This window comes from Rhinolophus sinicus, linkage group LG07, assembly GCF_036562045.2.
Source record: "Rhinolophus sinicus isolate RSC01 linkage group LG07, ASM3656204v1, whole genome shotgun sequence".
NCBI classification, from domain to species: domain Eukaryota; kingdom Metazoa; phylum Chordata; class Mammalia; order Chiroptera; family Rhinolophidae; genus Rhinolophus; species Rhinolophus sinicus.
The window spans coordinates 126629023-126654667 of NC_133757.1; the positions used below are offsets into that span (position 1 = coordinate 126629023).

Consider the following 25645-nt stretch of genomic DNA (forward strand, 5'->3'; position numbering starts at 1 on the left):
TTTTAATTTAGCAGAAACAACATATATCTTACATTTTGTTTGCATGTGCACAGCCATGTTGTCGGAAAGCCAAGGCTCCGTGCTGAGTGCACTCTATAATCTCATTACATTTCTCTCCTTTGCCATTCAATTTGCCACTAGATGGATGGGTTAGATGTAATTTCATAGGTATTAAAGCTTCAAAATTCTAGGGGAAATAGAGACTGCAAACAAAATCGTTCACTGCCACTGGTCTCACAACAGGCTGACTGCCTTTTAAAAAATACATCAGCATCAGTGAATGTTTCACAATAAAGGGACATAACAGATGAATTTGATTCTTTTGTTTTGAAAGGTTCATTCCTTTAATCTTGAAATCACGTCCCATTTCTCTCTAAATAAGCATACTTCATTAATATATTTAAGCTACTTCTAAAGCCACATTGAGTCATTATCCAGGGTTAATCAGGTTATGTGAGTGACTGATTATTTTGCTCTCTCCATTCAGCCATCTGAAATTTGTGCAATTGATTTTTGACTTTGAATCACCAGTGAAAAAAGACTAAGGCTAAGGAGGGCTTACTTAATACAGAAGTTGGAGGGTAGAGACTCAATAGTTCCTTACAATTCCAACCCAAGTATCCACTGAATTAGGAAGAAAAAAAAGATAGCCGATTTCCTCAGACTTAAAACAGAACACATCAGCTGATCAAATTTTTTAATTTTCTATCCATTACATATGATTCTGTTTATTCATGAATAGGAAGGAATTTGTCAAGTAGCCAAATCAAGTAGCTCATAAAGACTAGAACTATCCATGCTTTGGAAGTAAATGTCATTTGTCAAAGAAGTTCCCATTATTTTCTCAAAACATTAGATGTTTTCTGTATGTGTCTTTCAATCAGTTCTCAAGCCATTTTAAGGAGTCAAATATTAATGTTTGATTTACAATGTATAAATATTTAAGTGGAAAATATTATGTTGCAAACCAGTTATTTCTTTAACATAGCAAAAGTGTCGTTTTTGACTAGCTTCTTTACTCTGCCTTGAAATTAAAACTTCAGTTCTTTATGCATGTAAAGGTGTGCATTTGGATTAAAAAAAAACACAACAACAAAACAAACAAAAAATAACGCTACCTTTTCGCAATCATAATTGTTTTGGATTTGCTTTTTCTATGGTATATTTGAATACGGAATTAGACCATGAAATTGTAACAATTATAACAGTATACTGTAATAAAAGTTATCTGGATGTGGCATTGTTAAGTTAAAAAAGTGTTACGTGAATACAAGTTGTGCAATATGGTGACAGTCAACTGATAACTGACGTGGCTATTAAGTGACTAATGGGCCGGGAACATCCATAGCATGGAGATGCTGGACACAGGGCTGAGTCACGTCACAGCAGGATGACGCAGGATGGCACGAGATCTCATCACTCAGAATGGCATGCAATTTAAAATTTATGAATTGTTTGTTTCTGGAATTTTCCATTTCATAATTTTGCACCATGGTTGACCACAAATAACTGTAACCACAGAAAATGGAGCTGCATATAAGGGGGGATTGCTGTTTAAGTATGTCATTACGCTTACTTTACATTAATTTCAATTGCTATATAATTATGGGGTTGGTATACAATATCCATAACCTTAGCGAAAACTAACACAGTTACTAAAGAGTTCAAGCATATTATTCAAATGGAATAAAATTAGAAATAAAGAAGCTGACTATTTCTGAACAGTAGAGCAATTTACTCACTTTTAAATTTTTCTACATAAGATTTATACATCCATGAATGAAGCAAGCAATTCATAGATCCAAAATTATACCAGAATCACTAAAAACATTTACTGTGTTTGAAGGGAACTGAATTAACTCTTCTTTACACTGATATCCATTACATCATCTGATTTTCTTCCATCTGCATCAAACACTATTTGGTGTCATAAATCTAGAGGCAGCCAAAAATACAGGCCCACAGATAACATCCTCCTTATGCAAATGGGACATCTGCTGCTGCCTGAGGAGGCCAGACTGTTTCCAACTAGACTAAGACACCCACGGCAGAGTGAACATTAAATCACTCAAAAACAAATTCTATTAGAAATATTAAAATCTTATGCAGTCATCCCATAGCATAATGTACAATCTCTTGGAGTTACTTCAAATTTCCCAGGGTGTTTGGCTGTCAAATCGTATTTTCACTTCCTGATACCCATTGTCCCCAACAAAAAAGTTTCCTTTGCATTTTAACGTATATATTATTATTTCTCAAAATATTTTGCATTATTATCATACTAACAATTTCTTTTCTGGTTAATATTAAAATGTTTCCAATAGTCCCTACAAAACAAGGTTAAAGCAAAGGCAAAATAGCATGACATTTTTCTTAGACTTAAGGATTTTATAGAATTATTTTTGCTGTATAAGGAAATATTGATTGTGCACTCATGCTTTCAATTCCATCAGTGGTATGTATGACTTAAATACAAATAATGCTTTACGGTTTTAGAAATGTGTTGACCTAACTCATTACTCCAGGCTCAAATCCTATGTGTGACCCTTCAGGCGGACCACAGGTGAGCGTGGGGCGCTGCCTGGGCGCCGCCTGGGCGCCGCAGGGACATCTGCCCCCACACCAATGCCCTCCAGCTTGCTAGGGTGAGGAGGGCCTGGGACCCAGCCCCATTAGCCTCCCACACCCGCCTTCCCCTGCCCACATGTCCCTAACAGACCTATGCGCCCAGCCCAGGTGCCTCATTCACCTGCCGCCAGGTGCAGGGGTGCAGGCTGGGCTCAGGCGGAAGTGGTTTTCAGGAGCTCCTGCTCAGACCTCCTTTTGGGAGGGGCCTTGACTAAGACACCTCTCCACTCTGACTCAGCACTTTCCAGTCCTCCCCCTTCCCTCTTCATCCCCAGACAAGCTGGGTCCATAAAATGGCAGGAGCCTGTAATGCAAGACTCCTCCGCAGAGCGTGATCCCCCACCCATTGGACGCCTGTCCCACTGACTGTCCCATTGTGGGTCCCTGGGGAAGGCAGCATCCTTGCCTCTCGTCTGGTCTCTTGCTCCCACTGCTGCAGTCACGAGGACGAGGATGCTGGGTATGTTCAGGTTGGTTTCTCATCCTAATAGACCATCCCCACGCCCAGCAGCTCAAACTTAATCCAGGCAACCTGTGAAGAGACTTGCCCAAAGAGCAAACAGAAAAAGCTGATCCTCACTTAGGAAATTGTGTGCTTTAAACATAAGCCATGGTTTTCTAAATCCTGCAGCTGACATTTAGCATTTGCTAACTGGGTATGGCAACTAGGCTTCTGCTGCATGGACCCTTTTTGAATTTACTTACCTTCCTACATAAGAACAACAAACTGCATGACATCAGGCATCAAGTTATTCACAGGAGAAACACATTCCAATACTGACGTTGACCACGGATAGAGTTCAACACGAAGTAATGACCTCCAGAATATGTAATTTATGATGTGGTCACTGACACCGCCTTCTCGTTAGGAAGCGAGTTGTAGTTTATTCTGAAGATCCATTGCAGTTGTTTTCACCTCAGGGTATGACATGCCTGCCTCAGTATCAGTGATCAGAGAGTCACTATAATTAATCCGTAAGGGTGAGGATGGAAGAGGACGTGATTCGACAGATTCACAACAAGGGGCTGTGTTCCTACCCCCACTCGCATGAACTGCCACGTACCGTCTGCCATGGTTCAGATCATGGATAAAACACACAAACAAACAAACAAACAAAAAACAACAAAAATAAATGAACACCAGGCACTCTGCACCCCTTCTCAAAATTATCACTTTAAATATTTCTTTTATATCATAATATAGTTCATGTTTCCAAGCTTAAAATTTACAAAACAATTCACTGCACAGCCTAGTTCCCATCCTTGTGCCCCAAATAATTGCAGATAAAAAATGCAGATGCAGATAAAAAAGCTTAATGCTTTGAAGAGAATCCTGAGACTGTTTTATGCATATTCAAGTGAACACATGCACTCCTTTTTCCTGCTGTTTTTATACTAACAGCACTATACCATTAAACGTACTCAGCGTATCTGTACGTATCTGAAACGTAAACGTATCTGTACATGTCCCACATTTATGTCTGTGTATCTCGCTGGCCAGTTCCTATCAGTGCACAGACACATTGCTCACTCATACGCTCTGCTCCTCAGATGCTTTCCTGACCTGTCATCTCCCAGGGATGAGCATCTCGTCCCAACACTGTTTTGCTAGAGAAACAGCTTTGCAGCGAAAGACGAGGCAGCACAGCCCCGCACAGTGTGTCAGGAGGGTCAGCTCCTAGAATGAAGACGGCTGGGTCCAATGGTTGGATAAAGGCATCTCTGAAACATCTAATTATAAAATGGCTCACTTGCAATCAAGTACTCCACGTCTGTGTCACCCACTAGAATACGAGCCTGTAACTGTCCCCTTTGATCACATTCACTGCCCTCTACAGAACAGTTAAATTACATAGATATCGTTAATATTACATTTACCTACATTGCAAACCCTATCAGACAGTGATGTAATATGTATTCAATTTCAGAACATGTTTTAAGAACTCTAGAGGCATGCAGTTCATTACACTGCCTGAAACATTGGTCATTTCTGCTGCTCTTCCCTTCCCGATGTCCCAGTGCTCCTCGTTCCTGCTGGGTCCTTCCCGCCTGTAATTCTCCAGCATATTTGCTGGCTTGAATTCTGGTTTTCCTTCGGCTGAGGCCATCTTCATTTGCCCGTCATCTCTGCAGGCTGTTTCCAGTGGTGCAGACAGCATGCCAGTCCCTTCCTTCCCTGCTCTAAATGCTGGGACTCCTGGTTCCCTGGAGGCTGGCGCTGTTTGCACCTGCTGCTCCTGCAGCTGCCCCTGCCATGGCTGGGTCACCAGAGGACAGAGGAAGGGAGAAGGAAAGCCCGACGGGACTGTCCCCACTCACACTGAGGCTGAGGAGCGCAGCTCTGTGCCCCAGGAGCCCGCGGTGGATGGCGCCTCCTGGCCTGGCGGTGTGTCTGTCTGTGTCTGCCCCAGGCCGCCGTGCAGGCCTCGGCTCAGTGTACCTGGGGGTTGGAGCGATCAGGGAGCACAGCAAAGAGTGAGCTTATGCCGGCTCAGCAGGTGGTGCTGGGAACCCTGGAGTTCTTCTGGGGTCTGGCAGCCCCTCTTCGCTTCCAGCGTGCCCACGCGTTCCATGCAGATGGCATCACTGCATCCCTGGGGAAACCCGGCCAGAACCGTGCACAGGTCACCAGCACACGACCCTGTGGAGTCGCCTTACATGCTCATCTAGGATTCAGGAAGTAAAGGACCTACAGAGATAGCTTCAGTGGGCACTGGGGGCAAAGAAAAGCGAGTTTTCCTGTTTTCAGCTTGTAGTTTTTTCTACATCTCAGTGAATACCTGCCGAGTATTTCTATACGCCACACGTAGCTACTTCCTATCTGCTACCATGGCCGTGCGTCCTGTCGTGCCCATGGGGGTCTTCTGTTCTGGATAGCCTTTATCCTAACCCCGGACATCAACTGAAACTGATTCTGCTCTCGCCTCTACCCAACCAACTCTGGGAACAATCTGATGACCGTGTCTTTGATTTCTGTGTCCAAAGCCCTTGTAAAAAAGCGGGAACTTATGAAAGACATGATGGATGAATATATTGGGATATGTCCATATGTCTGAGGCAATTTGTCAGAAGGTTAGGTTTGTGCAAAAGAGCTTCAGATAATTGAAAGAGGGTCTGTTACCCAAAAACCCCACGACAGTGTCTTTCTCTAGGAGTTAACACTCAAGTCCCCGTGATGCCACTTCTCACACAACGGTTCCATTTTCTGTGAGAATCACATACAGTCACTCAGAAACCCCCACCTTCACTCCGCTCTGAGGATGTGGACAGTTTGGAATCACTTCCCTATAATACCGGGGATGCCAAAAAATGTACACACATGACTTGCATTCATCTTTTGTTATCGGTATATAGTACCATTTTTATAAGAGTTTTTTCCTTTCTTAAAATGTGTATACATTTTTTGGCACCCTCTGTATTGCTGAATGTTACATTTCCATTTATGTCAGTTATAGCACATTTTTACAAACAAAAGTACAGTCATCTGAGTGGCTGATACTTTCAGGAAACAAAACCACCCATCTCACAATATTTTCACAACTAGAAACCAAAGTATATAATTTTATGATTTGCAGTGTAGTGAAAAACATGCTATCATCAACCCACATGTTTTATAATTTGTATATTTAAAATGAAAGCCTGGACATTTAAATCTAACAGGAAGTAAGAATACTTTGTATTTTTAATGGATTTCAGTCAGTGGAAGGACGGAAAGGATGTGCGTCTCCTGCCAAACCGTCGGCTGAGGGAGCTGGCTTCTGGTGAAAGTGCTATGAATAGCCCAGCGCCTGCAGCGCCCGAGGGCTCCCTTCTTTTGCAGAGAAGCGATAATTGGCTGTGCCAGGCTGTGGGGACTTTGTCTCCGCCAAGTCGTGAATATATTTTTCAAAAAGTACCCTCAACAGACGGGAGGCTAAGCTGCTTCTGTCTTCAGAGCCTTCTGTTGAGAATTTAGAAGCTCTCTTGTCTGGAATGAGAAAATAAATAGAAACAAAATTAAAAATGTCAATCCATACCAGGAAAAAACATGTACGTCATATTCAACTCCAAACAGGCTTAGCATCATGAGACAAAAACATTGTCATTTCTAACCCCAAATATTTGGATAACTGAAACCTGTGTCGGTGAGGCAGTCTTCTGAGCTCCCTAAATCCTGTGGGGAAACCTCAGATTATTCCCCTCCTCCACCAAAACAGTGTCATGAGTGACCCGGCTGTTTCTTTGTTCTTCAGGACATACCCTCCACTCACTTCTAGACTTCTTTTAAATCAGTGTATGGGGAGAATCAAGGTAACGTTCAACACGAAGAGGCAGAAGTGTCTACTCGTTTGTTAGTTGTTGTTAATTTATGCTGCTCCTGCAAGGTCATTACCACGGCAGACAGCAAATGTTGGTCTCAAACCCGTCCTCTCCTGGCGCCCATGTCCTCTTGGTGCATTGCTTGAACATCTGACTCCTCTGACCACGGGGACATCAGCAAGTGTGACCCTCTGGGGCCTGTTTACCGGAGAAGTATCTCCAGGTCCTCCTCTGAGGAAGGGTGAGCTGCCCCCTTCGGGGAGTGCAGTGAGCAACAAGCTGCCCCCGCAGGCCTGAGTCACGACTCCCTCCAGAGCTGCCTCGGGCCTGTGGTACGGATTCCCGTGGGTTCACCGTTCCACTTTTCTCTCTTCCCAAATATGGTTCACTGTGCTTCTGGCTCAAGGTATTGGTCACAAACAAGTATCTTGCACACACAGTTTCTCTCCAGAGCTGATTCTGGGAAACCTCGTCTGAGCCGGGACTCTGTCGCCATGGGAGCACACCTGGGTTCCCCTGTGGAAGCAGAGCAATATGTAGGGAATCGACGGGCCCTCCCAGTGGGTGTCAAGACTGACGCCATGATTTTATGAGCTTTCTGGACATCCCGGATGGCACTGAGGATATGTCGTATGTGAAAAGGCTGGACAATTTGCAGCCGACACGGGAGGACTGTAGTCGGCTGTCAGATGGCTGGAAAAGGGTCCTCTCCTCAGCTCCAGGCCCTCAGTAATGATTTCTCACCATGACTTGAAAACTGACCATGACACCTGCTTTGCCAAGGAGACAGTGAGCAAAGGTAACAGAAAAGGGGCCACACAGGTGCTTGCACTCTAGGGCACGTGCTTGTCGACGCTGGGAAACATGGTGCCACATAAGTGTAACCCACACTGCTGGCCAGGGAGAGGACTCAGGGGACAGACATGAGTCTGGGCAGCTGGGGCTTTGGAAGAACTGGTGTACCCTCCCCAGGACCGGCAGCTGACAGCAAATACATGGGGGCCCAGGTGGGATGAGCAGGACTGCCCTCCCTGTGCCAACCCAAATCACCAGCCCACAGAATCTGAGGACGCAGGAACTGGCTAAAACCACTAGGCTTGGGGTAGTTTATTACCCAGCAAAAGCTAACTAAAACAATAAAATGCAAAAATGTACCCTAAATAAATAATTTCATGAATATTACGCCATAACAGAAAACAGACTTTTAAATTTATTAATGCAAAGCAGTTCTCCAACTAATGGCACACACTCCCCGAACGCTGTATGCATCCATCCCATAATAGTTCAGATCTCTTTGAAACAGTGTAATTCTGTCTTGAGAAGACAAGCATATTATTATGAGAAATATCATATCACAAAGTTTAACTAATAAAGAAACAATTCAATGTTTCCTTCAATTAATTGTACCATGATTGCTTATTAGCTTCTGAATGACTCAATTGTCTTGGATAATTTGATACTTTCAATAGGTAAATTAATAACAAGGCTTAAGTAAATTTGTACTTCTCATTTTGAAGTAGTGTATTGCATTTTGTTATTTTTAATTAGCAGTGCCTAATTTCCTCGTGGATTGCTTTTTAAAAGTCAAAAAAATCATCAAACTATCATATCTGTTGCGAACAGAGAACCTGGGATGGAGGTTGAAACTACAGCTCAGTTATATGACCTCCCCACGTGCCAGCTACAGCCGGCCAATCAGCTGCCAGTCACAAAGCCCCACACGAAGGAGCTTGCCCAGGGCCAAGGAATCAAACGTGCACCAACTTCCATCCAAGAAGTAATTTGGCACACGGTGCTTTGAAAAACAAGCCCATCATCACGTATTCCAACTGAATCTAATATCCCGCTCGTGTTTCTGACCCAGTAAGTTGGAATAAATGGAAATTCTTTTGTTAGTATGTTAATAGAATCATTTTAATATTGAATTTTCATATTTATCCCCTTGAAATTGCTTGTAAAAAACTTGTATAGTGCTGGGAAATTGTATAGTTCTTATGATAATTTTAAATAGATAATATCTCTTCTGTCTCAGGACCTTTAATTATCAATGCAAGTTTCCGTGTTAGCCAATTTCTTGGCAACACAATAATATTCGTCCGACTATTCTTCGTTTGAACATTCGCTAATTCTCTTACTTAATTTGTGAAGAGTACGTTTTAGTAGAATGTTTCATTCTAAGGAGAATATAATTCCAGGAGGTGAACTTGATCATACTTTAAAATATCACCCAGGTGGTGTCGTACCTAAGCATGTCGTTTGTAAATATTGGTGGTTAAGAAGTCTGGGGGAAGTTTATTAAAAGTTCAGATGCCCGAGGAATCACGTGGGTAAAACTGTATCACTGCTCAGTAAGTCCAGGTGCCCCAGGGTTCCCAACACCAGTCAAAGGAGTCCATTCATGGTGCAACCACTTAGGGGAGAGTATTAGATACTGCGGAGAGCAGTCGTCCTTTTTCACGTAACAGTTATGTGACGCATTTTGAAATAACACTTCCTCTATGGTATCTGGACAGAGAATCATTTTTAGTCCTCAAAGAAATGATAAGACTTGGGATACCATAAACATAAAAGCAGTCTCAGAGATATTTGTTCCAAACACACATTTCTGTCTTACCCCTCCCTCCCCAAAGCCGGGAGGTAACTCAGTTCACCCTCCAGGCTTATCCTAAATAACGGAATTGCCCTGCGTCCTCCTTGAAAGCTGAGATAGCATCTGTATCATGCCTCCGACTTCTTGCTGTATCTGTGCTAAAGCCTCAGACCAAGTGAAAAAGTCAAGCCAAATTTACGGAGAAAGATACCTGCATTTCTAAGGCACACCTTGATGGTTTAGGAGGCTTGTTAAGCTGGCTGAGCAGTCTCAGAGATATTTGTTCCAAACACACATTTCTGTCTTACCCCTCCCTCCCCAAAGCCGGGAGGTAACTCAGTTCACCCTCCAGGCTTATCCTAAATAACGGAATTGCCCTGCGTCCTCCTTGAAAGCTGAGATAGCATCTGTATCATGCCTCCGACTTCTTGCTGTATCTGTGCTAAAGCCTCAGACCAAGTGAAAAAGTCACCAACAGATATTACTAACACTGTGGGATACTGTTGAGCACTACTCTGGAAAATCTGAATAAACCGTCACAGGTAATTCTCAAAAGAACGCTACTGTTCATGTTTGGGAAGCACTCATTTCACGGCTACTGTATACAGCATGTCAAAGCTGCTTCCAGCTTATCTGACTGCGGAACCTGGACTCTTCCCTCCATATGCCTTGTCTTGGATGTGAGCTATTCCTCAGTAACTGACCAACAATTTCGTGTCTGGGCCTCAACCCAGGGCATAGCAAGCTGCCCCACCACCTCGCCACATCCCTGTAGGAAAGGACCCAGCCCTCGTGGGGACAGAGCCAGGAGAGCAGTTTCCAGGCTCTCGGCCTCACGTGGAAAGGTGCTGGCTCAGGTAGTAAATGGCCATCAACTGTGACTGGATGGCCATCAGCTGTGGCTAGTTGGCCGTCAGCTGTAACCAGTGAGCCATTGGCCACTAATATAACTGCTGTGGCTACACTAGCAGAAAATGGGGGCTGGCAAGAAGATGGTGGCTGGGCTGGCAAGCACGGATTGCAGTTAGCATGGCCAAGTATGGATTGCGGATAGTGTGGCTCCTGCTTCCTGTGCCTCCAACCCAGCCGCCAGCGAGACTGTAGTGGCATGACTTCCGTATCTATGGCTCCGTGGGTGTTCCTTTTTGGCCTCACCATGTCCTGCGTTCTTATGTGGGGAGTGGGACCAGAGTCCTCCCATGACACCCTGTGCGACACGTCGGCTGTGAGCCAGACTGGAGAGCAGGGTGGAATCTACAAAGCCCGCACTGGCAGGACAGAGGGGGTGTCTCCAAGCAATGGAGGGATGTTTCAATGCATCATGTATGACTCTGTCTGTGCAGTGAGTATTGAATGAGTAAGTGATTTAAGCAAGGAGTCATTACAGGGAGAAGTGAAGAATAACTGAAACACAGGAATTATAACCTTGAACAAATGAACAGATACTGTAACATCTTTGAACAATCAAAGGTGACTACATTTAATTTGTCAGGATTGCCTGTGCTGGGAATAGCAAACAGATTTAATTATTCTGAAACACAATATTATAAAAAAAAACTCTAACGTTATCATTCAGCAGATAATATGTAAAAGAAATCCAGAAATATGTCGAATTATACCTGCAACTGAGTCACCTTCCCAGGTGATTAAAACAGCATAAGCATGGCCACCTGTGACTGTGTATACACAAAGACCATTTCGGTAACTAAATATAAACAAAACAACCAAGACCTTCACCGGAACTCCCAGGTGCCCGGATGGATAAGATTCATTTTACTCCCCGTACTCTTGATTGAGAAAAGAACCTGTACCTAGTGATGAAAGAGATCATGAGAAGGCCGCTTATGAATCAGCGTCCAAACTACCCAGCGGGGTATTTTGGTAAACAAGAGTGATTACCAAAGGGGAAGAAATTCAGAAATGGGTTCTCAGCATGTTAGCAGCCCCATAAGGCTGTTGCCAAGGGGCTTTTCCGTGAGACGCTGCGTGTGTGCCAGCACGAGCCCAGGCTGGCACCCCCATGACAGGACTGTCAGTGATGGTGCCAGGTTCCAACCAAGCCCCAGCATGGGGTTTATCATTTGTGTAAAAAGGGGAGTAAAGAGGGAGCAGAAAATATGGGGATTCTAACGTCTCATTGAAATATTCTAATTCCACGATTTCTATCCCCATCTGTACATTAAAGCCACATTAAAATCACTTGGTGGGGGAGGGCTCTAAAAACTCTCAGAAATGAAAACAGTCTAATTCAAGGATTCTAATCCCTGTGTGGAGCTTTAAAAACCTGTGTAAATGTGATCTGCTAAGTAAACCACATACCTGAGCGAGGGGTTTGGTGCTCCTCACAGATAACCCCCCAGGAATTCCAATGAACAGCCAGGGATGAGAAATTACTGCTCTTCAGAAAAACAAGCAAACAAAAAACAATGCAGAAACTGTTTTGTGAATAAGTGAAAACAACCTGAAATATTAGCTATGAAAAATTAAAAGGAAGTAAATTAAAATGCAAATTGGGCACATAATTAGAATGGGAGAACTTCAAGAAAGCTTTGAATACAAAGAAAGATCCAACATTCACTGCAAAAGAACATGTTTTCTTTTCTGTTGTAGACAAAGATTAATGGAACAAGAGTGGTTACCAAAGGGGAAGAAACAAGGATGACAAAATACATAAACAAAAACTAAGAAGGGCTGTAAATCTTGTCAAGAATAAACTGGAAACTCAAATACTTGTTCATGTCACCCATATTTGTGACTCCACACCAGCCCACGATTAAAAAAGAAAACAAGAGTGACACTATCTTTAGAGTGGTTGCCTTACCCTCCACACAAGACCTAAGGGCCCACTTCCACGTCCCTTCACCCCTGCCCAGCTCTCCCCCCGATCCACCCCCAACTAGTACAGGGGTGACCAGTGACAAAATTACATAATGCATGGGTTTGCAAACTGCAGCTGCCACTTGCTCCCTTTCCTGCATTACCTGTCTAAGCAGGACGCTGAGGACACTTCTGTGAGTAAGTGTGCTGTCACATCATGCCACCGTCCACTGTGTGCCTCGGCCACACCTGCTCTACCCAGAAATCACACCAGAGACAACAACTGTGATAATTCTTTCTGCAAAACCAACTACGTAGAGATTCAAGCCTTACTACTGTGCCAAATTGTCATCACGGAGGGGTTCTAGTCCAGAAAAAGGGCTCTCCTGCCATGGACCTACTCAGGCACATAGCACAGCTGTGTCCAGCACCCAATCTGCATGGCAGGCTACCTTGAGTGCTGCCGCCAGGGTACCCACCACCGTGCATAAGTGGCAGGGAACACCAAGCCCACGCAAGAGAACCATCCAATGCCAAGAGCCCGTCGCTGCGCACCAATGCCAACAGCCCGGTGTGGGCAGCTCCCCGTCACAGTGATCCCCAGAACTGAACCCACCAGGCTCCCAGCCCTGGTACTTCAGCACCATCTCCCTGGCCAAGGCTGACCCCCTGGCATCTCATATTTGCAGTGCTCTCCTTCCTCCCACCAGGACACTTGCCTTTTTTTTCTAACACAAATCCATGGCCTGCAACCCTCCAAAATGCCTGCTCCATAATTTAGATATTTTCTTTTCGTATCTAGAATTTTGTCTTTCCAAAGCCCCGTTCACAAGACAATGGGGTCATCCATCATTTTTTTTGTCCAAGTGTCTCCTTCTCTTCACTCCTTTCCTATTCAGCTAAGATATATTGTTCTTGTTTCCAGCACTCTCTCAGTTTTACCTGTGGTTCTAGATGCAGGTACAAGTTTACCAGATCTATGATACCTGAGACATGGGACTGGATGGGGTCCCAGGGAAAGGCTCATCCCGGAATATCATTACAGTGTTTCATTCAGTGTTTCTACATATTGAGTCCAGTCTTGTGCTGTGCTAGATATCTTACACTCAACAACGTCTCTGTGTGGAAGACTTACAGCCACATCGAGCAGATATGCAAACTTCAGACAGCAAACCAAATGGCCCTGAGTCACACAGCTTTCACAGGAAAGAAGTTGTTTCTCTGTGGCTTCAAACACTCAGTTTTCCACTATGCTTTTTGTGCAAGACACGCTAGGAACCGGTTTGTGCGTATCTCACTTTCCCAAAGTACACTGAGAACAAAATGTCTCCCCACAGAAGGAGGTGGCCTCATCGACCACCCTTTGTTGTCACAAAGCAGTTTCTTTCCCAGCAAAGTCATGATTGCAGGTCCTGGACTCTGACGTCCCTGCAATGGCGTCCCACTAACTAAAACTAGAGGGCTTGGTGACATCAGCAAAACCCTAAACTGGGGAGGACATGCCATGGAACCACCACAACCTACAGTAAGGGCTGACCTTTAACTGTGGCCTGTTATCAACCAGGCAGATACAGAAGCAGGAAATGCACGTTGTCATTCAGGGATGAACAAAACAGCGCATTATGATGTGTAACGTATCAAGGCCAATCGTCTTTGCAAACAGAGCAGAGAGGACTTTCAAAAGAGTAGTGCAGTTTCCTGAGCAGACATGTGCTCTCATACAAATGAAATCTGAAGACTCCCTCCCCACCCCTGGGATGCTGAACCATGTGGATACGGTCTCTGAGAAGGTCTGCAAATTGTGCAGTTAAACTTCTGATTTTGTCTTTCAAGATCTTAGAGCTCATTCCTTACCAGCTCCATATCGGTGTCTCCATATTTTTCATAACTATACGTGTGTATGGATCATCTGTATAACACGTGATGTTTACGTACAGTATATGTAAATATATGTTTGTATTTCACTACCCTATAAATACGTATATTTAAGAATATATGTTAATCCATTCAATTATGAAATTGTGTCACCCTCAGACTTGTAACATATTATACTATTGTCTGCCTTTAAAATAGAAGAGATTTCATCCATTCTGATATTTACGGTAGCTGTCCTTCCATAATTTTCACATCTTCAAATTTAATTGATTAATAGTTTCACAGATATACTAAGTGAAAACATGAAGGTTTAACTTTCACACACTCAAGTACTTCTCAGTTATTCACTAATGTATTTAATAAACCCATCAACAGGTACTCGTCTAGTTGCTAAAGTTACACCAATAACCATGTATAATGTGTAAAATCTCATGGAGCTTTCATATTAAAGGGGGGAAAACAACATGCAAATATTTAAAAAAACGGTTTTCAACAGCCATTCTTAATTAAAAAAAAAATATCTTAGGAAACCAGAAGTAGTGTGGAGCAGCCTTACCCTGATAGAAGCACCTACAGAAAAACTAAAGCCATCATCATACTGAGTGGGGTGTTCTTAGTAAATTTCCCCCAAATTTGAAAAGAGCACCCCCTCCTGGTCCCCATGTTTATACAACAGGCAGTGCAAGAAGGCAGAGTAATGAATTACTTAATGTTGGAAAGTGAGGAATAAAAATCATTATTCTCAGGTGAATGTTTACTTCGAAAATCATATGTATATTCAGAATATTCTTACAGAAAAATATTAGAAATTGGGAACTGATTTTAGCAGTGTCACAGGATTCAAAAGCCATTTTACGTCAATATATCAGTGTTCTGGTTGTCTACTCCTGCCCCCACACTTAGTGGCTTCTACAGCACCAGCCACCCTCTTAAACAATTAAGGTTTTGTGGGTCGGGAATTCAGGTGAGCGTGGCTAGGAAGTTCTCCTTCTACGTGGAGCGCCACAGAGGTTTCTGTGGAATGCTGCTGGTCCTGGGCTAACCGCAGCACTCAGAGCATTTGTCATGCGTCTGATGTCCTGATGACCTGGCCAGAAGCCCTGGCCCTGCTGAGCGGTGGACAGACAGCCCGCACACAGGCTCCCAGCAGGGCAATCCGTGTCAGGGGCAGTCAGAAACTCACACATCACACGGAGCTCACAGACACAGCAAATCAAGAGACAGGAGGGGAGCACTGGAGAACGGGTACAGAACCATTTCTATCAGCCTAAGCCATTGCAGAACCCGCAGAGTCTCAAGGAGACATGACAACAACCACTGCCAGTTACAAGAGCTGAATTAAGCGCTGGGCTGAGTCCTATACACAGATTATCTCCTTCAGTTCACTCATTTGTCCATTTTACAGACGAGAAAACCAAGGCACACAGAGGTTAAGAAACTTGGGCAAACCTTAAAACAAACTGATTCTTCATTAAAAACAAAACAAAACCCCCCAAACTGGTGGTATTCTTTTAGAAGAGAAATGTATGATTTGACGATTCCACATATATAGGATAAATCAATGAAAATTTCAAAAACACATGTATTGATAACAGTATTAATGTTATACAATGTATTAAGAGAAAAAACTCATAGCAACAAAACACTTTTAAATAGCCATGTACAGCAAAACATCCAGTTTATTTAAAGTACCAATGAAACCTGGAGGGGGGAAATAATAGTGCCATAAAATGTCATAAAATGCACATATTTGTAATGAAGACTTGTTTGAGAGAGAGAGAGAGAGAGAGAGAGAGAGAGAGAGAGAGAGAATGTTGTTTGCTCAACACAAAGAACAGGAGGGCTTGAGCTGTCAACCAGGGAAAACTAATAAATACACACAACAGTAAACAGCTTTCTAAAGACAGGTACATTGTGTTAAACATAATTTATACGTTTGCTCTTGGCTGGAAAATGAAAATCAGCACAGGATCCACAAGAGCTGTTAAATTTTTCCGGGTGTCACACTACAAGAAATGGTTCAACAGCAACTTTATTCTCCAGAAGCTGACTGACTGCTCTGTAACTTGATGCCCCTTTTCTACCTGGTAAATGCAGTGCGGGGTGTGAGAGCACAGAAGGAAGACTGCATTTACTGAGGCATATAACTCATGGTTAATAAATTGTAACAAGCACCAGTGAGCAAAGAAACAGTAGCTTCAGGAGAACACAGGCAAAGGAGCATTCATTGTCCCCATTAAATGTACTTAATTAGCACAGCTCTCCTCTGGGGGCCAGGGAATCATGAGACTGTGACAGTCCTCGGCTATGGCTGCTGCTAAATCTGTGTCGAAACAAAACACAACAAACAGCAAAACACACACACACAACTACCCAACTGTGAAAACGCCCTCCGAGTACATTTGAAGAACCCTTTAGACAGAAGGAAATTGATGTCTATAAAAGTAAACAGTGCATTTCTATAACTGTCTCATTTTATAGCCACTAATGCAATACACAGTAAGCACCACCCGCTACTTCTGCTGTGCATCCTTCTCCAAACCGGCCGAGTTATGTGAGTCCACAACGAGCTTGTACCAACCATGAGTGTATCTGTCGTTGGTGCACAGCCTAAAATGGGATTGTGTGGACAACCAGACATTCCCTGAGCAGAGCACACTTTGTAGGATGATACAGGAACATGTGTTTAAGGACACACCCTCCTTCAGCCCCTCAGGCATTGCCAATGCGAGGAAGGTGTCATCACCCACATTGTACAGTGCGGAGATGACGAGGGCTCACAGGTGAAGAAACAGGCGAGGGGCTCCTCTAGTTCGGGTCTGGAGTTTCAGCCTGGTCAGCGCGAGTCCAAAACCCGTTATCTTTTCATTTTCTTTCTAGGCTTTTGTAGGAGGAGGAAGACAACTTCTGGATTCCACGAGCACAAACCCAAGCGTATTTTGCGACTTGACCATTGAAATTTGATCAGTTTTCCAGTTAGTCATGGGGGAGAGGAGTTTGAAGTAAAGTGAGCTGTCCGCATAACTGTCTTGTTTGGGGCCCAGTCACAGGTCTGCTGCGTGGTTCTGATGAAGCTACTTCGGTCACCACATTAAATGGTTAATTAAAGAGGGTACTGAAACAGCACTTTCTGTTTGCACTCCCCCACGCCAGGGGCAGTGAGTGACCAGAAGAAATACAGCCCCTCATGGGATCCAGCAGAAGCCTACACTGGAGCCTGAAGGCATTCAGGGAAGTGTTCCATGAACAGTTTGTGACCTAGAACTTGAAACGACACCGTGTGAGCAGTTAATTCGGGACTCAGACCTTCCCTGAAAACCACTGAGGGTATAACCGACTCCTGCTCCTTCTGAAGTACTGCCAGAGTAGACCCGAGTGATGGCTTTCTGTGACGGGCTCGCGCCTGTCCGTGTCCTCTTCTATCTCACCTGATCACCCCCCATAATCATCACCAGCTCGGACCAGGTATTGGCTCTGTAGCCCTTAGTCAGTCTGGGAGGCCTCCCCAGTCCAGGAGCTCCACGTGCCTTCACTCCGCTGATGAACAGCGGCTCACACCCCCAGCTCTGACTCAGCCTACACTGCTTGTGCATACACACCTCCACCTGCACGCTGAAAACCCCCTTGTCACCACCCCGAATGTGACCCGTGACCATGGTCCCTTAGCAACGGGCACATGCCATGGATCCGATGTCTCCTCCTTAGAACGGACCAGGAGCTGGTTCCCACCCGGCTGTCATTTCAGGCACCAGGAGACTGGGGCCCTCGGGCTGCAATACACGCCGTAGCTGGTACGTGGTGAAGATGCACACAGGCCTGTGACTGTTGCCACGTCCCCCCAGGTCTTCCTCCCACACCCGCCTCAGCCTGGACCACCCGTGTGCATCTTCCCTGCCACGGCCTTGTGACACACACACACATCTGCTCAGAAATCAGCAGGTGTCTCAGGCCTCACGTGTCAGCTTGTATTTTTGTTTTCCTTTTTCTTTCTTTTTCTCTTCTTTCAATGATAAATAGGTGAGATTTTGGACCATATGCCAAGCACCGTTCTATACAATTTTAATGTAGTGTCTGCTTCAACCCTTAGAGCTAGTGAGAGGCAGGTGTTCTAATTCTCGTTTCATTCCCGAGGAGACTGAGGCGCGGAGGAGATAAGGCGTCGCCCACCGCCAGTGGTGAGGGTGGGAGCCGAGCGCCCTGCCTCCCACGCCAGCGCCCACGCGCGGGCCCTGTGCACCCGCGGGCATCCCGGCCGCCCAGTCTCAGGGCTGCTTCTGCGCACCTGCAGGGGCACCCTGTGCGGCCGGCCCCCCATCCCTCCTTTCGCCCCTGTGATTCCTGCCACGTACAAATGTGAAGCAGGTCCCCTGAGCACCCCCCACCTGTCTCAAAGCAGGCGGCTTCTCCCCACATTCAGCGCCTTTACCTGCTCGCATCCCACCATGGTAAGCCCGCGGTTACTACACAGCCCATTGGCCTAGCGCCCTCCTGAAGCACTCTCTGTCAGTCTCAGCCGGTGCCATCACTTAAAACCTATATAAGGCCACGTCACCGTCTTTCCAGGACCCTGCCTGCTGAGGCTAGAATACAACCCACGCCCTCTCCAGGGCCCACCAGGCCCCGCGAGATTGGTTCCTCCTGCGCGGTCTCTGTCCGCACCGGCTCCCTGGCCCCGCATCTCCGTGCTCAGCCACGCCGGCCCTGCCCTGGGCTTTGTCTGCACTGGGGACTCTCCGCGGGGTGCTCACTCTGGGCTCTCCCACTGCACAGCCGCAGCCCCCACGTCACAGCAGACGCCCTCCCTAGCCACCCGACACTGCGCACCAGAGCAGCGCCCTCAGGGTCCCCGCCCCCCCCCCCCCCATCTCAGGCCTGTTCTGATCACATCTGAAATCGACCACATGTACGGTTATTTGTGAGTCTGTTTCCTGCCTCGCCTCCTGGCGTGACACTGTGTGAGGACACAGAGTGCCCGTGTGGTGGTGTCCGCCACTGGACAGCCAGCTCCGGGGATGCGGGGCTCACAGTGAGCCCACCCGTATATTCTGAATGAATGAAGGGCAGAAACGACTCTGCCCGCTGTGTTTCTACCCCTGGGTACTTTTAGGGAAACTCATTGTACTTATTGTAGAATTTCACCAGTGTTTCAATGACTGTCCTTACTCGTGAGCTAATTTTCATGGCAAGTATACTATATCGCGGCTGCACTATGCTCGGCATTTCACATGCCTTTGAACCTCATTTTTAATGTATATAACTTATGAGGTCTGCGTTCTGACTTTACAGAAGGGAAAACGATGCTGACAAGGGTTAAAGGACTTACACACACACACACGCACACACACACACACACACACACGCACAAGCCAAGGCTGGGACTTAAAGGGAGGTTCATCTCACCCTGACCCACAAGCGCTTGCAAACCCATCCAGTCATGCACCTAACAAGGAAAACAAATAATAAAGAGACAAACCAGGACAGAAAATTTCACTATGCAAATGTGAAAGACGAGGAAAACGGTTGAGTTCCACAGGTACAAGCAGAATGATGACATATGTGGTTAAGGGTGAGGGGCTGGTAAATCCATTTCATACAAGAAACAAGCCTGTGGAATTTCTTGCAATAACAGACAGAAGAAAGTAATTATAGAAATAATTTCAAATATTCTAACTAAGTCATGTTACGGATGGACAATACGTTATTTGGGGACAGGGGACTGCCTTGTAATCAGATCCCTCACCTGCAGAGGCCGCTGTCTAGGAGGCTGACCACACCCCCCACGCCCTTCCTTAGAGCTGTCAGGCAAAGCTGGCCAACTGCGCTGGACGAGGGGTCCCACCTCTCGGAAGCAGTGCTCTGCTCACCCTACTTCACCATGTAGTTACTCTGTGCAAATCAGCGGGTGCTGGGCTTCCCTTAGGAAGGTCTTAGAGACTCTCACGTAGTTAGACCTGGTAGAGATGAAATGATTTTAGAAATGACTAGAAAATGATTCCATCTATGTTTCACATCTTATACACAAAGAAAGTGAAACCGAGGTGAATTTGTAAAGTGCTTCCTGTCTTTGGCTCATTACATTCCTGCACTAGCCAGGTTAATAGCAGATGTGGCTGTTGGCATCCCGTGTTTACACAGGAATCACATCTAGCGCTGTGACTGGCTGGTGAAGTCACAGGACCCTCAAACTGCCATCCAAGAACAAAAACGGAAAAGGAACATGACGTGCTGAGCCTGGGGTTTCCAAAAAGGTGGCATAGTCCTTCCCTATAGTATCAGTGAGGTTTCCTCAAGTCTGGTTTACAAGAAGCTTCATGTAGCTCCATGCAGCACAGATATCACAGCTCCATTTATGTACCAGGACACATGCCATCCAATCGATGGCATCTCACAGGAAAAGAAATGACGACAACAGACCTGAAGGTGTAACAGATGAACTCCTGCCTTTAGTTATAAGAACGAAGAGAAATAATAGAAAAGACAAGCAAATACTATTATTTCCAATCCATACATATTCATTTCTGTGATGGGATAATATCTAACAATAACCCCAATTAAAATATGAACCATTAGCAATTCCAAAAATAAAAAGGCAATGAATATATAGTTTAGTTGAGAGAAAAATGGAATACAGGCAAACAGATTTACAAGTAAGGGAGATGAGTCTAGGCAGAGAGGAAAGGACTGTGCTGTCAGACTAAGACATCTAGGAGTGAAAAAAAGGCACTAAAGAGAAAAATAAAGGGAGGGTGAGTAGAATTCCACTGGAGGTTTTAAACTGGGATCACTGACATAGAGATTATTAGATGAAAACACCTATTTAAAAAAAGGGTGGGGGGAGCTAAACTGAGATGGACAGACATACTGAAGGGTCCAAAAAGTAAGGAAACATCTCAGGATGAGGTCTGACAATTACGATGCTGAACTTATTACAATGATGTTGCTAACCTTTTTTATATATCAGAGGGATTATTCATTATGAATTTGTACCAACTGGTCAGTTAACCAAGTTTACTATTTGGAAGTGTTGAAAAAGTTTAATGAAAAAGTTAGACGACCTGAACTTTTTGCCAACAATTCATGGCTCTTGCATCACGACAATGCACCAGCTCACACGGCACTGTCTGTGAGGGAGGTTTTAGCCAGTAAACAAATAACTGTGTTGGAACACCCTCCCTACTCACCTGATCTGGCCCCCAATGACTTCTTTCTTTACCTGAAGATAAAGGAAATATTGAAAGGAAGACATTTTGATGACATTCAAGACATCAAGGGTGATACGATGACAGTTCTGATGGCCATTCCAGAAAGAGTCCCAAAATTGCATTGAAGGGTGGACTAGGTGCTGGCGTCAGTGCAGAGCTTCCCAAAGGGAGTACTTTGAAGGTGACCGTAGTGATATTCAGCAATGAGGTATGGAGCACTTTTTCTAGGATGAGTTCACAAATTTAATTGTCAGACCTCACATGTGCCTCTCTTAAACCAAAGAACTTATTCCTTCCTGTTATGTTGTATATATAGTGAATTTTCTTAGCAAATGCATTTTACTCCACACTGATAACGGCTCATGCCAGAAGCCATTTTTTTTTTTTCCTCATCAAAGTTATAACCAACCGACGTTGAAGGAAACAACATTGTTTGAGGACCCACTGTACTCTGTTAGGATAATACTTGGAGACAAACAAGGAGACCCCAGATGGAGAGAAGAGGCCCCGTGGCTACTTTGAGAGAGAAGGAGAACTACCATCATAACCCTGCCAGGAGAACTCAGGCGCTTCCAGCCACAGCTGCCATCTGATTATAACCACATGAGACCCCAAGTGACACCAACAGGAGAACCACCCTTCTGAGCTCAGCCAAGCCACAGAACCAGGGGAGAGAATAAAAATTACTAAGCTTTGAATTTAATTTTAATTTAATGTAAACTATGCAGTTCCGATTGTTTGTTACAGAACAATCCATCACCTAAACAGATATTACCGCTCAGTAACATTAGTGATCCTATAAATTATATATTTCAGATCATACATAATAAAGTACTTATATATAGAGTCATATCCCTATCCAGTGCGTCCTGCTTTAACCTGATCTATGCAGAGCTAAAAACATCATCAAACTCTGCCAAGTCTGGCAATCTAAACCTCAGCCCTGTGGGAACCGTGCAGTTAAGCACCACTCAGAAACTTTGTCGGTGACATGTAAAAAATAAGCTAGAAACTTAATACAGCAGCACAGTTCACACCGTTGAATAACTGACAAACACACCAATACACTGCATTAAGCATGGCACTTTACCTTGGGAAGTACCTGAAGCCTGGGCAGTGGGTGTGGGAGGGCTGGGTGCAGCTCCGTCACTGTCACTTGGCCCCCAGCACCACAGAGCCACTGAAACACAGCTCAGCTGCAAGAGAGTTATAAAGTCAGTCACCCCTTTCACTAAAATAAAGAACCAAAGTTACAATTTCCCCAAGCCCACATCAGCCCTCGTGTATTTAAATCCCAGCTCATAACAAACTTCATGTGCATAATATATGGTACAAAAAAAAACACACACACACACACACAAAAAAAAACACTACAAACTGCAATATTATCCCTGCTATCATTAAAAGCAACTTTCTACTTTATCAAAATGACTCAGAGATTGGCTATAATTTTCAGAAATACTATTTTCTCAAAAAAAAAATAGCTAAAAGAAAATGCCATATTGTTAAGTTAAAAAAAAAAAAAAGTAATAACAAATCTCTTTACAAAATACAAGATATTTTATTGTTTTGAGATTCTTCATTTTAAAGATGCTAAAGAAAAATGTTTAATAACGAGACCAGTTTAGAATAAAGATTTTACGTAGTAAGGGGTTAGCCTCCTATTTTTCCCATTAAATGCATTTAAAGAAAAATTATTAGCATATCATAGGGAAGGCAGACACTGGTGATTGTGGGGGAAAGACAGAGATAAGCTCTGTTAGAGAACGCCTCTTGGAATGCACAGCCCTATTTTTAAAAGAGTTCGCTTGTATTTTTGAAGTCTGGGGAAAGGAAAACAACCAAACAAACAAACAAAAAACCCACATGTCTACGTAGACTTTTGAGAAATTCCCCTGAACAGTATTCTGATCTAACCCCACTCTCCAAGGGCAAAGAAAGATGCCTACGTGTTCCGGATGGGTCCCACCAGTTATTTAAGTATTTACGTATTTAAGTATTTAAGTATTTACGTATTAGGAGGCTAATGAGGCAGTGCCATCTATAAAGCGTTTCTCTAGAAATTCTTCCAGAGGACCTATGTCGTTATATTACAAATCTTTATAAAAAGAGAAGTAAAACTTCAATCCTAAGTAAATTGGAGATTCAGACCAGTTCCCAGTCAGTCAGAGGAACAAATAAAGATGATAAAATGCGTGGAGTGGAGCAGGAATCCCTAAAATGTCACACACACCAATCCCTCACGCTACAGAGGACGCAGTTTAAGATTGCAGTTTAACAAACGTACTGAAGAGACAATTTCAAGGTTGATGGAGATCTTAAACTACCACAAGGCGGTTCCGGCCTCTCAATGCAAGAATGTTTCAAAAGAGAGACTTACACATAACCCAGGATGATAAAAAGTGCATTTTTTGTCTGTTTTGTTTTACTTGATTTAATTTAATTGAAATGATTTCAACTAAGAGAACAGTTAGTCACTTGGTCAACTCTGAAATTGTCTCAGTAACTAATTTAAGAGAAACGAAGTTGCTTCATCTGTTTGAAGAGTTAGGTATTTACAAGTGAGTCATTATTATTGGATAGATACACCCCCCCCCCCCCCGCCCCATCCGCACCCCAAATGGGATGCTTACCTGAAGTTGAACTTCCAAGAGCTGGAATCAGCACTTGAGACCATTACAGGCTGCCGCTGGCTCAGGGTTGCGCAGCCCTGCAGGTGGCCCAGCAGCACCATTTCGCTCCACGTGGCTCATGTCTGACATCAGCTCCAGGGCCAGGAACCTGGGGACTTGGAGCCCAGAGCGTGAGCAGCAGAACCCACCGGGGCTGGTTCTGTCCGTCCTGCACACAGACACCCACTAACTAAACTGACAGGAAGGTGCGCAGGCGCCCCAGCATCCCTGTCTCCTACCTTTACGAATATTCCAATTTGAAGGACTCTGTTTAGCTGGAAAGTTAGCAAGTGCACACAGGCACAGAGCTACAGCACTCGAGGGCTTTCAGGGTCAGGTTTTCTCCCCAAACTGCTCCATGGAAGCATATTCTCTTGGTCTAAGTCACCTGTTACACAAAAGCAGGGAGGTGGTGACATCGCGGCGTCACAGACCTATGACCGCGGCTGGAGCAGCGCGTCGTCAGCAGTGCCCCCTCTGGAGCCGCATCCCCTGGGGTCGGTTTCCGGGTGGAGAAGGTACGGGGCCTCCCTGTCCTGGGCCTCGGGGCTCGGGGGTCGTCCCCACCGAGTCCCCGAGGACAAGCCGGGTCCCACACGGTGGACCCCGACCCGCTGCGCGCCACCTCCGGGAAGGAGGGAAGGGGGAGGGACCTCTGCTCGTCAAACGGCCGCTGCGCTGCGGGCTGGGCCTGGGTGCGGGGACCCCCCAACCCCAAGGCCCGTTACCACTCCGAGCGCCCAGTTGTGGGCGCGTCCCCGGGGGATGCTGTCCGTCTGGAGCGCCCCAAAGTTGGTCACAGGCGCACCCCACGCCTCGGACGGTCAGTGGAGACAGGACAGTCTCGCGCTTCACAGGAGGTGCTGGTGGTCAGCACAGCACAGGGAAGGGGCGAGACTGACCCGAACTTTGGCGCCCGCCGCCTCCGCGGCCTTCGGGGTTCCTTCCCGTCCCTGTGCACACCCGCTGCCGGTGGGTGGGACTCAGACCCGGCAGGCTCAGGACTCAGGTCCACGAGCAGCACCGCGCTGTCACCCAGGCTCAGCCCGCGCTGTCCCGGAGTGTGCGCGCGCGCCCGGGTGGCGTCCCCTCCACGCCCGTGTCCTCAGTCGGCCAGCGGTCCAGGCTCTGGGACACACTGGAGGCCTGCGATTGAAAGAACATTGTTGGATCTAAGGTGTGAGGTTTTGATATTCAAAATTTGTGTTTCATGACGGGTCTTTATTTTAAATCCCATTTTGGTTCCAAGTAACTCGGAACATATAAATAGTTAATAAACAGTAATAAGCTTATGGGAATTTTTTTTCAAATATTTGCAAGTTTGCTGCTCAGCAGTCCCTCCCTCTTGTGGAAGGATTCTGCGTGTAAATAACGAATCACCCACCCTCACCCCCCCACCCCACACCCCCACACACACACCCTCAGGCACACGTGTTTCCGGTGCCCCTGACTCGGGCCCTGACTGCAATGCATAGGACCCTGGCCTGTGCAGAGGAAACTCCTGGTTTCCCTGGTAACAGATTATTTCAGACAAATGCATGTGCCTCAAGGCAGGCCAATCA

At 45.3% G+C, this 25645-nt stretch overlaps 1 long non-coding RNA gene across 2 annotated transcripts; it reads right to left on the reverse strand.

Annotated features, from left to right (window-relative positions):
- Positions 1-1714: 1714 nt before the first annotated feature.
- LOC141572770 (uncharacterized) lies at positions 1715-25261 on the reverse strand. 2 transcript variants are annotated; one of them, XR_012498268.1, is made up of 4 exons: positions 24986-25261; positions 24045-24471; positions 22502-22607; positions 1715-6595 (listed from the first exon to the last, which is right to left on the reverse strand). It is a non-coding gene; the product is annotated as an uncharacterized LOC141572770 (long non-coding RNA). The 2 variants fall into 2 exon arrangements; XR_012498269.1 differs by lacking the exon at positions 22502-22607.
- Positions 25262-25645: the final 384 nt, after the last annotated feature.